This window comes from Pelodiscus sinensis, chromosome 21 (assembly GCF_049634645.1).
Source record: "Pelodiscus sinensis isolate JC-2024 chromosome 21, ASM4963464v1, whole genome shotgun sequence".
Taxonomy (NCBI): Eukaryota; Metazoa; Chordata; order Testudines; family Trionychidae; genus Pelodiscus; species Pelodiscus sinensis.
Window position 1 is genome coordinate 11,124,246 of NC_134731.1, and position 18,135 is coordinate 11,142,380.

At 46.2% G+C, this 18,135-nt stretch overlaps 1 protein-coding gene across 1 annotated transcript in view; it reads right to left on the reverse strand.

The window, feature by feature from the left end:
- The window catches only part of LYRM9 (LYR motif containing 9), a 127,669-nt gene that overhangs the window by 79,514 nt on the left and 30,020 nt on the right, over window positions 1–18,135 (reverse strand). The window contains exon 2 of the mRNA XM_075904851.1: window positions 15,521–15,631. The gene's annotated coding sequence lies outside the window, so the exon portion shown is untranslated. The remainder of the gene's footprint in view (window positions 1–15,520; window positions 15,632–18,135) is intronic.

Below are 18,135 nucleotides of genomic sequence, written 5' to 3' on the forward strand. Positions count from 1 at the left end.
GAGCCCAATCCTTAAGCCAACTCAAGTCAACAGGAGCCTTTCCCTTGAGTTCAGTCTGAGCTTCAGATCAGAGGCAAATTTAGTTACTTGCCTGATGGCAAAGATGTGTTAAAGTAATGACCATGGTTGCTTCAGCTATAGGATACACCTATTATGACTACCATACTAAATAATCTCCTATGATATCTGGAAGTACACCACTGTTTGAGCTGAAGTTTGGTTTGTTTGTTCTTTTTGCACAGGCCCACAATACTGCCCATGCTCAGGGGCGGCTGAAGGTGGGCTGCGGCAGCTGGCGCCCCAGGCAGAACGCGTGATCGGCGCTCCTGCCTGCATGGCCGTCAATGGCGTGACGTCATCATTGGGCACCCCAGGCGCCCCGTTGAAGACGGTGCCCTAGGCGACGGCCGAGTTGGCCTGTACTCACGGGCCGCCCCTGCCCATGCTTGGTATTCCCAAGATTTGTTCAGTTATGAGTAGAACAAATTGCACTTAGGGATGTGTTCCACTGTGATGGTAATAATGCCTTCATTTAGTAGGATGTGTTTTTTTATCTATAGGTGCTTCAGCTCATCGGGGTGAAGTGGACCTGAAAACATTCTGGTTGTTTAAGATTCTAGCAAAATTGCAAATCCTATAATTGCACGTGCATGTCCTTGTAACCTGGAATCCTGTGAGAGACATTTCTGAGACAGAAAAAGGCTAACTATATATTAATGATATTCCTATGTCAGGAAACACTTTTGTCTAACTGTAACTGGCAGTGGAATGCTAGTAGTTGTTCTGAACTACATGCAAAACACATAACAACAGCAGAACCCATCTCCCATGCTGAGATAAATAATCCATCTGTAATCCTGATGAAAGTATCTTTCAAAATATTGTTACATTTGGGATCTTTACTGACAATTCACAATTAGAACTGTGCTATTAAATTTGTCAACAGGGTTGGTTTTTTCCCCTCTAGCTACAAAATGCCATTAAGGAATCACTCACAACATGTGCGGTTAGATAACAAATTGGTGCTCGCTTTATCAGTTTTGCCATTTGCTTGTGCTTTGGCATTTTCACTTTTCTTTCTGTACAGGGCAAATAGGCTCCTAATACATTTCATGAAACCAAGAATAGGTCTGTATTACAACAGCACAACATAATGTAGACACTTCCTAATTCAGCTGAAAGGATTTTTCCATCAATATAGTTAATCCATCTCTTCTACTCCAGAAAAATTCTTTCATTGACCTATAGTCACCTCTACACGGGTCAATCTGACTATGTTGCATAGGGAATGAACATTTTCCACAGCTCAGAGCAATGTAGCTAGGTCAATTTAATTTTTAAGTGTAGACCAATGACCTAATCACATGCATCCTACTTCAGAAGACATTCAAATCTGCACTTGAAAGGGAATCCTCTGAACTGGCATTCATGCTAAAATTCGACACTCTCCGCAGGGGGCTGAACAAAGACCCCAACTACCTTACCCATTACAAAGATAGCTTCCCCAATTATCACCTTTAATATAATTAACGCACAGACATCTCCCCTTCCCCACCTCTAATATCATTAACTCACAGGCATTTACCTTCCTTCCCCCCCCCCCCCCCACATCCCCCGTCTGTTCTGAAATGTGATTTGTCCTTTTCATATGTATTCATTTTTTTTAATTGTATCCTTTGGTATATATGGTTGTGACTATTTTCTTTCACTATTTGATCTGAGGAAGTGGGTCTGGCCCACGAAAGTTCATCATCTAATAAACCATCTTGTTAGTCTTTAAAGTGCTACATAGTCCTGTATTTTGTTTAAGTGTAGACCAGGCCTAAGACTCCACTTACAGCAATCAGAGTGAGGGAACTTTAAATTATTTCTCAGATTAGATTTGTCCAAGTCCAACAGTAAGCAGCAAAGACGAGCGGGGAAGAATCAATTGTTCATTATCTCCTCTTCTTCATCTCGCTACTCAAAACGCCATTGATAAAGCAGTCCATATAAGCCTATGTAAGAAGAAAGCACAAATTCATCGGCATATGATCTTTGAGCTTGCTTAGGTAGTTATAGTACATGTAAATTCATGGCCTTGAGATGCATTGGTTAGTCCTTCAGCAATCTACTCAGAACAATGCTCTTTAATACACTGAACCACCTTAAGCTCTAAACAGCGAGCAATCCTAAAACACTCAATGGAATTGAGCCTTTCAAATTTTCCTGATGCTGTGCTTTCCAACAAAAAAAAAATCTGAAACATCATAAAGAGCTATGGCAAACTGATAGGCTTCAGAAGACTGCAGTGCTCTTAGCGGATTTCACTGGACGCTACACTGGTGCATTTGACAGCAGACCATACCCTTTTCATGTTGGAAAAAGTAAGAGTCCACTTGGGGACACCACTTAGTAGTTCCCTGTACTGTGCTACTGAAAGCAGCAGGATGGATTCTCAGTCTGTCATTCCCCATCACAGCTGTGGAGGGAGTTTGGGAGATATGGTGCTCTCTCCGCAGCGGGGGCTCATTACCTTTGCGCATGAGCAGTAGAGGGAATGTTTATTGATCGGTGCTGTACTTGCACTGCCAAGCCCAGTCTCAGCTTTACATGAGGACACAGGCCCCAGGAAAGATGCATGCAACTGAAAGCTATTTAGCTTGAGGACCACTGTTTTAAGAGAAAACAAATGAGGCACAAACAGCCTAATAAATAAAACACAGGACCAATATTTTACAGCCCTATGAGGCGGACAGTAACCCAGACATTTTGATTAATAGGGTTCTTCCCTTCATTAGAAGTTCTTTGCTGGATTCAACATTTGGCTGCACAGTTTGGCGAAAAAAAAAAATCAATAAAATAGACTTACTCTACCGCTGTAACTCCGGTGCTAACTTCTTCACTCAAGGCCCAACCTAAAACCTGCTAAAGCCAATGTGGAATGATTCCTCATTGACTTCTATGAGCTTTGGATCAAATCTTCTCTCAAGGCACGTTGTGGAATCTTCCAAGGTATTTTTCAAAAGCCAGAAGTTATTAAAAAGAACAATAAGGAGAAGACCTTGCTTCAAACCAGTCTGCCTTCTGTTGCAAGATATAAACACTTGAAAACCCACAGAAAAATTCTGATCTCATAAGCATCGATGTAAAGCTGGAACTGACACCAGTGGCATTCATCTGTATTTTTAATGAATCTCAGACTGTAACTTTAAAAATGGCGAGTAATCCTGTGGCACATTAGATTAACCAAATTCTATAGAATCATGAGCTTTCATGGGCAAAACCCACTTCATCAGATGAACTGTACTGGATTCTTAGTGGTAAAACTTAGATCAGAACACGGCCACAATGAGGCGATAAAGGTATAAGTAAATGAAGGCATTATTAGTATTTGACAAGACCTACTATAGTTTAAATTGAACCTAAAACACAAGGAACACTTCTAGTTTATAATGTCATACTTTTAAGTAGAAAGACTATTAATTGATTCTGCCAACGAAAGCCAAAATACAGAAACACACTCATGTATTACGCTTATCATTGTGATGTGAAAACCTGAATAGAATGGAAATGGGATGCAGATCTGCTCATATGAGGCCATACAAAGGTAAAACTCATAGATGGATTTAAATGGATACTCTCCATTTTAAAGGTAAAAGCAGCTAGTGCACTCCCATCTCCCAGTCCCACTCCTGGGCAGCCCCCTGCCATCATGCATTGCTGCCTCTGTATCAGAAGCACAGGGTGGCAGAAGCACAGGGTGGCAGGTGGAGCTGGTCCGTGAGGGGACCCAGTTTAAAAATCGGCTCCCCACACAGACCAACTCCCACTTGCTACCCCGTGCTGCCATACCTGTAATAGAGGCAGCAGTGCGGGATGGCAGCAGACCCTGCCCATGGTGGGTCCGAGCCCCCCAAGGGCAGCACCCCCCATACTCATGCCCCTGATTCAGAGGCAGCAACAAGGGGGGTGGGGGAGGGCAGGCAGCTCCATGTGAGCTGATACACACAGGGAGCCAGATTGAAAGCTGGCTTTCTGCATGTACCAGCTCCTGCCTGCCTCTGTCCACCCTGCACTGCTGCCTCTCTAACGGTGCTCGTGGGGGGTCATTTTTAAGCCGGCTCTCCTCAAGCACCAGCTCCCCACAAGCACCAGCTCCTGCCTTCCTCCCTTTGCTGCCTCTGATACGGAAGCAGCAAGGGGGGGGTGCGTGTAGTCGTGTGGATTAACTAATAATCCCAGGCTTATCGGTTAATCGTTTAAACGACTATACACTAACATCCCTACCAAGAACTGTGGTATAAGGCATTTGAAAGACACCTTATAACAGTAACTTTGTCAGTCATTTGAACTCTTTTTTTCTTTCTTTCTGAATAGTAGATAAGACATTTCAGGATCTTGTGATTTCCATCTTAGATCAGTTCTCCAGGGAAAAAAAACACCTTACGACTGTTAATTAATTGTGATAATACACCTGCAGTTAATCATCCCATCAGGGCATTTATGATGCCAACACAGGAATATGTTGTCCTTTGCTGTTAACATGTAGCTTACAAAATCGCCATAGCACAATGCAGTTAACTCCTCCCCAGGCTGAAATTTAAACCAGCATTTTTGTTTTATAATTAACAAAGCCTCAGACACTTTTGCTCAGAGAACTTTCCAGATCTATTCATAATATGCCTGGTTTAGCTTTATGGACATGATAAAACTGTATCAGTTGCTGTATTTAATTGTTGAGTACTGAATGCTGTCTAGGGATGAATTTTCATTTCGATTGGGCACCTTTACAGCACTCAGCAAGATAAAGGGGCCTTAAAGTGGATGTAAGAGTAATTTAGATGCATCTTAAGGCTCCTTTACACTGCTGGAACTTTATACTATTTTAGAGTAAAGGTGACTCTGGCTCCTAATTAGGTCTATTTTAAAATCTGTTGTGGGTCATATTCTCAGCTGGTGTAGCCTATGAGGCCCGTATGCAGGAATTTCTGGAGGGGGTGCTTTTTTTGTAAATGTGGATTGCAAGGGTGTGAATGCATCCCCTATGGTCCCCCAAATAAGCAGGGAAAACAGCCCCAGCCTTCCCCTGGCCCCCAGAGCATGCTTACTTGGGGGGCAATCGGGGGTACTTTTGCACCCTTCACACCCCCCTGCCTCCGGGCCTGCGTGCCTATGTAGATTCAGTTGATCTTGGTGGAGCTGTGAGCTAAGGAACTTGTCCAGTATCTTCTGTTGACTTCACAGAACAAAGCACCTTGGTGAGCTGCATCTCCTCCTTAACTGGTCTCTACCTGAAACAGACGGATGCATCTGGTTGTTCCAACATGCTGGCAGCCACATCAAGCCACTGGCGCAAACTGCTGCAGCCAGGGAGAATATCTGCATGGCACTTTGCCTCTGCTTCGTTAGCAACCACGCTAGCTTTCTTCAACTCCTCCACCCCCTTCTCTTCCCATCCCTGCTGTGCTCCTCCACCTTCTCCCTGCCTCAGGACTGCCCTTGTGCCATCCCCACCCTGCCTTTTCCCTCAGCCAGTACAACCTGGGGAACTAGTGAGGCTGAGGGTCCAGCATCAGTAGCGGGGGAGTTCACTCCCCATACTCACTAGCCGCTGCGGGGAAAGCAAAGAGATGGGGCTCCAGCTTGCTCTGCTTTTCTAGCTGCGTTGCTCCACTTCCTGCTGGTGAGTGCCGGGATGGTCCCGCCTCCTCCCCTGAACAGCACACCTGGAGGGCAGAGCAAGCCTTGCTCCACTTTCCCAGCTGCTGCCAGTGAGTATGGCAGGGGGAGGGAGCTGTGAGTGCCAGCTGTCCACACTGGCCGCTTGAATTTCCGCAAAAGCACTGACCTCCTACTGTAAGAAATCAGTGCTTCTTGCGGAAATACTATGCTGCTCCCGTTCAGGCAAAAGTCCCATTTGTGCAAAGCTTTTGCGCAAAAGGGCCAGTGTAGACAGTTCAGATTTGTTTTCCGCAAAAAAGCCCCGATCGCGAAAATGGCGATCGAGGCCTTTTTGCGGAAAAGCGCGCCTAGATTGGCACGGACGCTTTGCCGCAAAAAGTGCTTTTGCAGAAAAGTGTCCATGCCAATCTAGACGCTCTGTTCCGAAAATGCTTTTAACGGAAAACTTTTCCGTTAAAAGCATTTCCGGAAAATCATGCCAGTCTAGACGCAGCCTCTTTGTTTTAATTTTTCATTTATTTTCTGCTCACCTACTATTTGTTTTCACACATTTGTCACAGCCTCACAAAAGGAGAGAAAAATGATTATAATTAAAGAATCTGGTGCCTAAATGTTATGAAAATGTTGTACACAATGTAAAATAGAATTTGTTATTTGTAATATGAGAACAGAGGCCCATCTTGATAGGTGCTAAATAAACTCTTAGTAAGAAACAGTTCTTGAACCAGAAAGCTTTAAAATCTAAAAAGAAAAGAATGAATAATGATGAGAGAAAGGAAGTATTACTACTCCCATTTTACCTCCTCACCCCAGAAGGAGATCTGAGGCGCAAAGTGGCAAAGGCCTCATTCGAAACTACTGACGCCAGTGAGCTTTGAATCAGTCCATACATGACTTGCCCAGGAAGCTAGTAGGAGATCCAGTCATGCAGTCTGGGAATTCAGTGGGAATTATGCCTCCAACTTCCTTGGGCTTCCTTGAACATCCCACCCTACACACAAGGAGGAGTCCTGTGGCACTTTAAAGATTAACGGATTTATCTAGGCATAAGCTTGTGTGGGTAAAAGCACTTTGTCAGATAAATCGGTTAATTTTTAAGATGCCACAAGACTCCTCATTGTTTTTGCAGATAGAGACTAACATGGCTACCTCTCTTAGACTTGTAACCTAAACACAGATCTCCTAAATCCCAGTATGGTATGGTAACCACCTGACCACCCTTCCTCGTGAATATTTTTATGCTGTCATGTTGGTGTGTATTTACATAGTAGACAGAAAGATAGATGCCTTCTAGCTAAAAATTCAATAAACTATTATTTTAGAAAGAAATTGCTTATAAAGAGTAGTAATTAACAGAAAGGTGAAACTTGCTCTATAACGTTGCATTTGAATTTTTCACACTAGTAATATTTTCCATGCCAGCTAGAACAAAAGCATATACACTATTGTGTATATATAAATCATGGTCAAGCATAAATGGAGTGAACACAAATTCGTGTTCCCCTAAACTTTCCTTTTCCATAGGGCAGGCTGGTTGTTTATACAGACAGATAATCCAACAAAAGACTCCCATCGTTCACAATGAAAGAGTTAATTTCACTGACCCAAATATAGAGACCCAGTTTTAACTTGCTGAAAATTGCTTTTTAATCCTTGCTCTCGAGGATTTCCTTTGAAACCATCTGCCGTGCACCCAAAGTACTCTATTTCTGCACACAGAATTACTATACTATAGAACTCCTTTTGTGTACCCTCTCCTTTTCAGCACATTCCTGAAATAAAACCCATAGTTTTCACATTTTTATTTTTGTTTTCTGACTTCAAAAACAGATTAGAAAACAATTAGAAAGGTCAAAAAGAACCACTGTTCTTTTCCCTTTGCAGGATTTTGAAATAAATGTAAAAATATAGATATATTTTCAGAGTTCCAGTCAGGAAAGCCTCCTTATTTATGAAAGCTCTTGCTTCTCATTGGAAAGAGCTCACTTCTCACTGGAGTAAAAGTTAAAGAATGGTTACTTACCTGTAACTCTTGTTCTTTGAGATGCGTTGCTCATGTCCATTCAAATGAGGTGGTGCGCATGCGCCGCGTGCACTGTTTCCCCGGAGCATTTTCCCTAACGGTACCCGTAGCGCCAGCAGGTCACCCCCTGGAGTGGCACTGCTATAGCAGAGCATAAGTACCCTGCTGGTGCTCCCCCTTCTCAGTTCCTTCTTGCCGGCAACTCCGATGAAGGGGAGGTAGGGGGAACTGAATGGACATGAGCAATGCATCTCGAAGAACAACAGTTACAGGTAAGTAACCGTTCTTTTCTTCTTTGAATGGTTGCTCATGTCCATTAGAATGAGGTGACTCCCAAACAGAAGCCCCTACGGAGATGGGGAAGGAGTAAACCCTTAGGAGCACATACTTAAGAGTTGTAACCAACAACCAGATAATTTATTCAACAAAAGTGCAACAGAATAATAACAAGTAACCTGTATTTTACAGTCCCAATACACAGCTGAGAACTGTGGCCCCCAGCACGGCATCATCCCTGGCCTGCTGGGTGAGCACATAATGTGTCACAATCGTATGGACAGAGGACCACGTGGCCACTCTACAAATTTCAAGAATCAGAACATGTGCCCCAAACGCTGTGAAGGATGCATGTGCCCTAGTGGAATGCACCCTAACCTGAAGCGTCTCTCTATGGGCCAACATGTAACACTCCCTAAGGCATGAAGAAACCCAGGTGGACAATCTTTGGGTTGAAACTGGTAGTCCCGTCATCCTTTCCGCAAAAGCAATAAACAATTGAGAGGATTTGTGAAAGTGTCTTGTTCTGTCTATGTAAAATGCCAAAGTGCGCTTAGTGTCCAGGGAATGCAACACTTGCTCCATAGGGGAGCGGTGTGGCTTTGGAAAGAAGACAGGTAAGTATATCACCTGGGACATATGGAAAGTAGAGACTACCTTAGGAAGGAAGGCCGGATGCGGGCGGAGCCTGACATTATCTGCTGAGAACACTAAATATGGTGGCTCAATCGTCAAGGCATGACGCTCAGAGACTCGACGCGCCAACGTTATGGCACAATAAACGCTACCTTGAGGGATAAGTACTTTAGGGAGCAAGTGGCCAAAGGTTCGAACGGGGGTGACATAAGCCTCGTGAGCACCAGATTGAGGTCCCACTGGAGAACAGGCTCCCTTACATGAGGGAACAATTTATCCAGCCCTTTTAAGAACCTCTTGACCATGGGGTCAGCAAACAGGGAAGTGCTCCCACAGCCCACATGGAAGGCCGAGAGGGAAGCTAAGTGCACTTTGATGGAAGAGGTAAATAGGCTCTTCTAGGGCAACTCAAATAAGTAGTCCAGAACCACTTGGACAGAGGTCAGGATGGGTCCAACCCCTTTTTGGACACACATATCGTAAACCATTTGCACTTAGCTGCATAGGACCTTCTGGTAGATGGCTTCCTGCTACCTAATAGGACCATTTGCACCCTTTCGGAGCATGCCTTTTCTGACTGTGTCAGCCACGGATAAGCCACACAGTCAGATGGAGTGATCTGAGGTTCAGAAGAACCAGGAATCCCCCTTGCCAGGGTTGCATGATGAGATCTGGAACCAGGGGCAGGAGCTGTGGCTCCGCACACGCCATTTCCCGCAATATGGGGAACCAATACTGCCTGGGCCAATTCGGGGCCATGAGGATAATATGTGACTTGAACGTTTTGACTCTGGTTAGGACCTTGGGTACCAATGGGGGGGTGGGGGGGACCGCATACAGCAGCCCCTGTGGCCAGGTCATGGTCAGTGCATCTCCCCTGGATTGTCTGCCCTGACCCAAGCCTCTGGAAGAGGGCCCTTGTAAAAGCTACATGCGCGGACACCTGTCCTTGGGAGCGTCCACAAATCAGCCAATTGTCCATGTAAGGCCAATAAACTATTATTTTAGAAAGAAATCGCTTATAAAGAGTAGTAATTAGCAGAAAGGTGAAATTTGCTCTATAATGTTGCATTTGAATTAATCCCGTGTGTCCTGAGAAATGCAGCCACCACTGCCATACATTTTGTAAAAACCCTGGGGGCTGTAAGAGCCCAAAAGGGAATACAGTAAATTGGAAGTGGCTGCAGGACACCATGAAGTGGAGAAATCTCCTGTGGTTCGGCTTTATCGCTATATGAAAATAAGTGTCTTTGAGGTCAAGAGCCGCATACCAATCCCCTACCACTACAACCGGAATGATGGAGGCCAGGGTTACCATTCTGAACTTCGTTTTTATCACCTCTTTGTTGAGGTTCCTTAAGTCCAGAATAGGCCGAAGCCCTCCTTTTGGTTTGGGGATAATAAAATAGCAGGAATAGAAACCTCTAGATGGGAGGGGACTCTTTCTACTGCTCCCTTTTCAAGGACCGCGAGGACATCCTGCTGAAGGAGAACCTTGTGAGATGGGTCCCTGAGGAGGGACGGGGGGAAAAAAGGGGAGAACCCAGAAAGGGAATGGAATACCCCATCTTCAACAAGTCGAGCACCCATCTGTCAGAAGTGACCTCGGACCATGCCTGGAAAAAATGGGACAGCCTGTCTCCAAACCAGGGGAAAAAGGAGGGGGTTGGTATGAGGGCCTTGATGATAACTTCAAAATGGATGTTTGGGCTGCTGGAGGGGGGCTGACCCATTCCCCGAAGGTTATCTGTCCTAAGAGACTGTGACACCTTGCTCAGTTAAAGGCAGCAGTTGCTGCCGCCCCCACACCCCCACTGGGAACTCTAGGATGATGCCTCCAATAGTCTCCGCAGGAGGGCTGGAATTATATCCTCCCCAGTTGTCTATTGGGAAGTTGCCGCCTTTGAAGGGCCGGTGTGTGAATCCTCAACTATCGGAGCATGAACCTGGTGGCTTTCAAGGTATGGAGCCTGGAGTCTGTGTGCTCTGAGAACAGGGCCTTCCCCTTGAAAGGGAGGTCCTGAATGGTAGTCTGTACGTGCAGCAGTATGCCAGATACCTGTACTGCAGTGCATGATCACTCTAGACGCCATGGTTCTCGCCACTGAGTCCACAGAGTCCAGGGAGGCCTGCAAGGCTGTTCATGCAATGGCCCTGCCTTCCGTGCAAATTCTTGTCTCACGTCAGGGGGAAGTTTGTCTTTGAATTTGTCCAGTGCCTGCCAGGTATTATAAGCATCTCTTGTTGGTTCGCGATGCAAAGCTGCATCCTCCCCGTGGCATACAGCTTATGTCCCAGCAAGTCTAAGTGTTTGGGATCTCTGGCTTTTGGGGTCTGAGATGGTTGCAGTAGTCTCTCTTTTTGTACCATGGCCTGAACTGCCAAAGAGCTGGGAGCAGGGTGGGAGTACAGCTGTTCATGTCCCAACTGTGGGACATAATATCGTTTTTCCACCCCTTTGAGGGTAGGGGTTAAGGATGCCAGGGTCTGCCATAGGGTGTTCATAATTTTTGCCACTCTTTTATTGAGTGGCAAAGCCAACTTAGCTGGGGCATCCTCAGAGAGGATGTCCACCACTGGATTGGATTCTTCTGGTACTGGTTCCACGGGGACCCCCAAATTGGATGCCAGGTAGCGGAGGAGCTTCTGGTGGGATCTGGCATCCATCGCCGGCATGGGTGGGGCTGGGACCAAAGTAGAGCTGAAGCGGAATGTCCAGGAGCCATGGTGGATCTAAATCTGGCCATGGACTCAGGTTTTCCGGTATGCGTCTGTGGGGGAAGACACAGAGGTGCCGGTGCCAAAAACCCAGTGCCGGGAGTCTGCTGCGATGAACTGCCAGCAGGGGTTGGAGCCGGTAGCGACGGCACCACTGGTGCCAGGGGCAACGGTGCCAGTGTGGGTCCAGGAGCCAGTGCCAGCGGCATTGTTGCCAGCGCTGGCGGCACTATTGCCAGTGCCACCATAGGGCTGAGGGTACAGTGCCGATGCCGTCCCTGCTGATGAAGGTTATGGTGGTGCTGCCATGGTGCGTGGTACTGGGTGGTGCATTGCTGGCTGCTGAGGTGGTGCGGCCACGGGATACGGTTGGTTGGTGATACGGTACCAGCTGTGGGCCGCTGGACATAGTTAGAATCAGCCCGGGAACCGGCCACAATGACGACAATAAAGTGGAAGCCGGTGCCCACTCCGCACCCACCAATGGTGCAAACCATGTCGAGTGGTCCCACCACATATGCTGGGTGTCCATCGGCACGGGCGCATGTACGGGTGGTGCGGCAGGCAGCACTCTCGCTGTCGTCTGGGGAGCCGCTGAGGATGCTGGTGCTGACTGAGGCGCCTGCTCCAGGTAGGCAACCAGTGCCAACATGGCCCCCGGTGTCAGCGGCCGCAACCCCTCCAAGCTCAGCGAAGACTGCGGGGAGGTGGTTAGGTGGACTAGCTCATGCGCTGCCTCAAATGTCTCCAGTGTGGAGGGTCAGTGCGCTGGCATCGGGCCCAGGCTTCCCAGCAGGTCGCCGCTCCTCTTCTGCGCCCCTGAGCCACCAATACCAGGGGAATCCCAGCCCGATGACCGATGCCAGTGGCGCCAGCCCACATGGGGTGTACAGCTTAGAGATCTGCCCCTCCAGGCTCGTGGCTACTTTGGAGCTGGGGAATGCGACCGGTGCCTCGGTGCCTTCAGTGCTGATGTCTCAGTATGCGCCGATGCAGCTTGCGCCGACGCCCGTGCACTGCGCACCATGGCTTGAGCCACCGGTGCCAGTTGAAGAACCACTTCCATTAGTAATAGCTGTAAACGGGAGTCTCTCTCCCTCTTTGTGCGGGGCTTAAAGGCTCCTCAGATCTTACAGGTGTCTATCCAGTGGGCCTCCCCCAGACATTTTAGACACTCGTCATGGGGGTCCCCCTTAGGCATAAATTTTGCACAGGATGCATAGGTAATAAAGCCGTGCAGCCCAGGCATTACCCTCCCCCGTGCGGGGGGGAGAAACAAAGGTGAACAATTAACAACTAAGTACCTAACTAATGAGAACTATTTACAGGAACAAAGGCTAACTGCCAATGGGTAAACAACACACTAGCTAATCTAAGAGATATCAATGCTCCTACAACCGTCTCGGGCAGGCGGTAAGAAGGAACTGAGGAGGGGGAGCACCAGCAGGGGTACTTATGCTCCACTATAGTGGCGCCACTTCAGGGGGCAACCTGCCGGAGCTACGGGTACCTCTAGAGAAAATGCTCCGGGGAAACTGTGCAAGCGGCGTGCGCGCACCACCCAGGGCCGGATTAAGACCTTTAGAGGCCCTAAGCACTGAAAAGATTATGGTGCCCCCCACATGTAATTCAAAATAAAAACAATACTATACCGTAAAATCTCATATTTTTTTGGTGCCCCAGCTTTGCTGGTGCCCTAAACACATGCTTAGTCTGCTTATTGGGTAATCCAGTCCTGGCACCATCTCATTCGAATGGACATGAGCAACCACTCGAAGAAGAACTCAAGCATATGCTTAATTTTAATTCTCTGTATAGGGATGGACTGAGTGCTTCTCTGAATCAGGGCCAAAGTTTGGATGCTGCATGGTAACACTAAAATACATTGTAAATAGCGTCTGGTACATATAATAAAATAAACGATTGCAGCTACTCACTTGAATTTTTAAACAATTTTATTTTCAGACCCAGTGTGAACTTTTTGCATTTGCTTCCTGGGAATATTTGTTCCACTGAGTTTACCAGTGCAAATGTTGGTGGAGCATAGAGTTTAAAGTCACACTCACAAATACGTGCAGAATTCGAAATTGGCACATGCAAGTGCTTGTCTCAGAAATGTTTAATCACAGCAAACCAATCCCATGATTTTTATCTGACCAATCAAAGCTAACTGAAAAAGTAGGAATAGGAAAGACTCAGAGAATTGTTTGCAAGCAGTCGATTGGATAAATCCATGGGTTAAACAACAACATTTCAATGTTTTCAGCAAGAAGTATGCTTGAGGAAACTGCAGTTTGTCTGCAAACATTCTGAGAGACGAGACGAACGTGAATTATTTGCTTTGTTCTAATCATATCCGCTGCAATTAGTTGCTATGAAGAGGATTAGTCTAAGGTGTATGGACCTCTTTAAATTCCATGTGAGCCTGTGAGACTGAGGTCAGATCCTCAAAAGGTATTTAGGCAGCTAAACCTCATTGATTTAAATGGGCATTGGATGTCTAAACCCCTGAAAATGTGGGCCCAAGTGGTATATGAGTTTGGTGCTGGCCTTTGCATAGGGATATATATCGCCCACCATGCTAATTTTTGTAAACAATAATCAACTAGCAAGCAGTGTAGGTGGACAGAAATATAGAAATGTTAATCTCTGACCAGAATATTCAATTGCCTAAATGAAGACAGAATTTTATATCCTTTGATGCATTATTCTAGCACGTGAGCAATCAGTGTTGGAAATGATTAATATACAGGAGAGATCTACACATGCAGATGTTAGAAGAATATGAGGAGGAAAAAAAACCCAAGCAAATCATTTTATTTCAGCAATAACAGATGTTGGAGCATCATCCTGCAGCCATGTAACTTTTAATACAAAATGGCTTTCAGAGTGAGGGGGTGGGAGAGTGGAATCAATGCCAAATTACCCATTTATTTCAGCATTTTCATTTTAATGAGATCCTGTATCATTTTGTCTTTACAGTTGTCCTTCACTAATAATTCTCTGAAATGAGTTTTGTCTTAAGCATCAGTGAAAGAGAATCAGCTGTTTTAAAATGTTTCCCCCCCCCCCCCTCCCATCTATGTGTCCCTAGTAGGTTCTACAGCAGAGACATACTTTGTTCTCACTCGCACCAATGTACATTGAGAGTAAAGCTAATGAAATCGGTGGAGTTTTTCTGGCCAATGCATGCCCTATTGCATTCGAAGATCATTGCTCTGACACCAGGGCCTGTGTCAGCCGCTGAAAGTCCCCAGAATACAGAGATCACAGACATATCTTAAAAGCCAACTTTGCTCCCTACTCCGTTCCTGAGCTCAACACTATCAGTTAGGATGGTACAATAACCCAGGACATCCGGAACAAAATCAGTAAAGCCAGGAATACTTTTAGGAGCTTAATACATTCTGGAAATCATTAAAATACAACACCAACACCAAAACCAAGATTTATCAGAGCAGCATACTTCCAACACTACTTTATAGTGCAAAATACTAAGGGATGAGAAAATACGACATGTTCAATCTGCCTTCATTCCACACTACCTGCCTCAGAAGAATTTTCTGTACTGTTTGGCCCAGAACCACTTCAAACCAAGATCCATTGACACAGTGCAGCTAAGAGGATGTGAACACTACCACTGTCAGCAGGCGATAGAGATGAACTGGCCACATGTTTTGGAGGAAATTGATTCCCTGACCAGAGCAGGAATAAGATGGACACCTGAAGGCAAGAGAAAATGAGGCTGCCCAAAACCAACATGGTGAAGAGCTGTGGAAGATGAGCTGAAAAACCTGGCACAAAGCTGGAGAACCATTGAAAGACCTGCCAGAAAGAGGCCAGAGTGGAGGACTTTCATTGCAACCCGGGCAGCTGTGAGAAACCATGTCCACAGTCATGTGTTTTAGTCAGGTGGGGGGAGGGGAAGGATGACACACATCCACCATTGGTGCTGCATAAATGAGTGTAGGAAAATTGCACTAGCAGTAATTCTGCAATGATTCTAACTTACATTACACTAAAGCCAATCAAAGTAAACAGCCGAAGATTTGTTTCATTGACTGATTCCTTCCCATATCTGAGGAATAACCACTGCTAGAAAGTCAAAGAACCTGAAAAGTTTCTTCTGACTCTTGTTTTGATTATCTGATTTAGTCTAGGGTTCTCGTTACTTCTTGGAGAATCCAATATGCCTTGCCTTACCTTACTCCAACTCTCTAGCTTGCTTCTTCTGTCTTTGTACATTCTGTCATTCAGCTGCAGACCCCACCGGCTCGTGGCATCATTTCTGTTGGTATGGAATAACAACAGGATCTGAAAATACATGGGAAAAGGGGTGACTTAGAAATTGCCATTGGCGATATGTTGCTAGTGAAAGAACACTGCCAGTTTGAGGAGCTGCTGGGGGAAGATGGAGAGATGGGAATGGCACTACAGAAGTTCAAATGGAGAGATGCATGAAGGTTCAAGCCATTATTTTCTTATGATCTAGTCTATTTTCATCTGACTAATAGATATGATGGAGAGCATAATTAATCAGACCTGACAGCAAACATGCAGTGACATAGCCTGGTTGCTTTGTTAATGACAATGCCACTACAATATGTAATAAAATATTGCTAAGTGGGAGCTATATATTTGCATGCATATGACTAAAAATTTAAATAAATGTATGGCATGTACAAATAGCCACTCAGTCCAATGTCTATTAAAGTCAATGGGAATGTGTTCTCTTCAGTGAGGCTTGGATTAGAGCCCAGGTGAACTGCTGGGCATTTATAACTCCAACTGATTCACTCACTATCAAGCCAATTATAAGTTGTCTTGAACTATTACATGTCTGAGGCTATTCATTTTTAGATACTTAATTTCATTAGAACCAGCTCTTTAATGTTTCATTTCCCATTTTTATTCACTTTTTAAAAGTATAAATACAAAGCTTATTTCGTTTTTAGATGCAGGTAAGTTCTCCTTACACATTCATACTTAAAACTAATGCTGTATGGAGAAATGTTTGGGAACCTAAGCGTTAATCTTTGCCAAGAATGGAAAAACTTTACCCTGTAGTTTTCACCTTGAGGGACAGACAAGTTTTTCCTGTTTGAAGCTTTCATAAGGGCATTTGAGGTAAAGGATCAAAGCATTAACAGGTGGGTGTGGAACATGACATTTTTCTTAAATGTGCTTTTCAACATTTGTCCTTTTGTAGATCAGGCTCCTTAATGGGGACAAATGGAGTGGAGGAAAATCAGAAAAATGTAAATGAGGTGCTTATTTTAGTCTAATCAATCTCTGTAAGGCTCTCATATCTTACCAAGCATGTGTTTAGGAGGATAATTATTATAATTGATTAATGCAAAAAAGCTTATTTCTACCCTGCATGCAGCATTTAGAGAGCTTTGCAACCACTCCCTCTGAGCCACATGGTTCAAAGGTGCTGAAGAGAACTTAAAAAGGGCTTTTTCCAGACAACATTTCATATTATTTCTTCCTAAACTGTATCCTTCAAGCGCTCTGCACCTGCAAACCAACTACCCGCGCAAACCTCTTATATGCAGGTACCACTCTGGTAACTGCAGTCCTATTTGGTATCCGGGAGGTAGTGTCCAGGCATACATCTAAAGGACCTTCCCCCCAGCCTACAGGGAGGGCCCACAGAGCCCAGATAACCAACTGATTGCGTGGGACAAATAATGAGAAAATAGGGATGGGTGTGTGGGTCAAAGGGCTAAAACAAGGCAACCGGATGGGAACACCGAACAGAGAACCCCAGACAGCGCCCACTGCCCCTCGAAGGTCGAGAGAAAGCCAGCAGATGCTGCCCAGTGGAAATCTGCCCGGATACATGAGCAAATGCAGGAACAGAAATAGGCCCCAAAGTCGCAGGCCCCTCCTTCAGCCAACCTCTGCTCCCTGGTTTTATAAATTGCCAGTTTGGCCATGGCCAGGAGGAGGTTGACCAGGAGGTCCCGGGACCTTGTGGGGCCACAGATGGGGTGTGCGTAGATTAGTAGGTGAGGGAAGAAGTGCAGCCAGAACCTTAACAAGAGGTTCTGGAGGAGCTGAAAGAGGGGCTGTAGCCTGGTGCACCGAGGCAGACATACACCAGGGCCACAGAAGGGGAAAGTGTTGGGAACGGGGGTGAACCACGCCAAGTACACACCCGTACTCACAGCACTGTGCAGGATTCTCCAGCTGATGTCCCCGGTGGGCTGTGGAACCAAGGTCGAATAGAGGCTAGCCCACTAGGGCTCCCCAACCTCTATTGGTGGTAAGAGGTCCCAGCACTTGGTGTCTGGGCGGGACACAAGAGTAGGGAAGTGGAGAATGTGAAGCACGAGCGTATACTCTTTGGGGCAGTTTGGAAGGGGACCGGCTGCAATGCATGCAGCTGGCTCAGGTGATGACGGGGAGGCGATCGGGAAGGTACGCGGGGCTGAGGGTTGATGGGGAGATCAGGAAGGCTGGGGGTGAGGGGTGGGTGGAGTGCACCTTCTCGCAAGACCCTGTTTAGGTACACCTGAGCAGTGGGTGGCAAAGCGTCCTTCACCTCCTGAAGTACGCACTGGGGAGTACGTAGGGTGGAGAGCCCCATGCACGGAGCAAGCACCGGACGATCCACCTAGTCTCCCCGGTCGTAGTCCAGGAGGTCTCCGATTCTGGTGACTTCTGCAAGGACCAAACTCTGGCACACCGAGGGGGACTCTGCCGCCTGCACACGTAGATGGGGATTGTGTAGCTGGAGCTCTGCGAGGAGGTCTGCCCCCACGGTGGCTCCCAAGGACCTGGTTGCTGTAAGCAGCTTCCAGGTCCAGAGG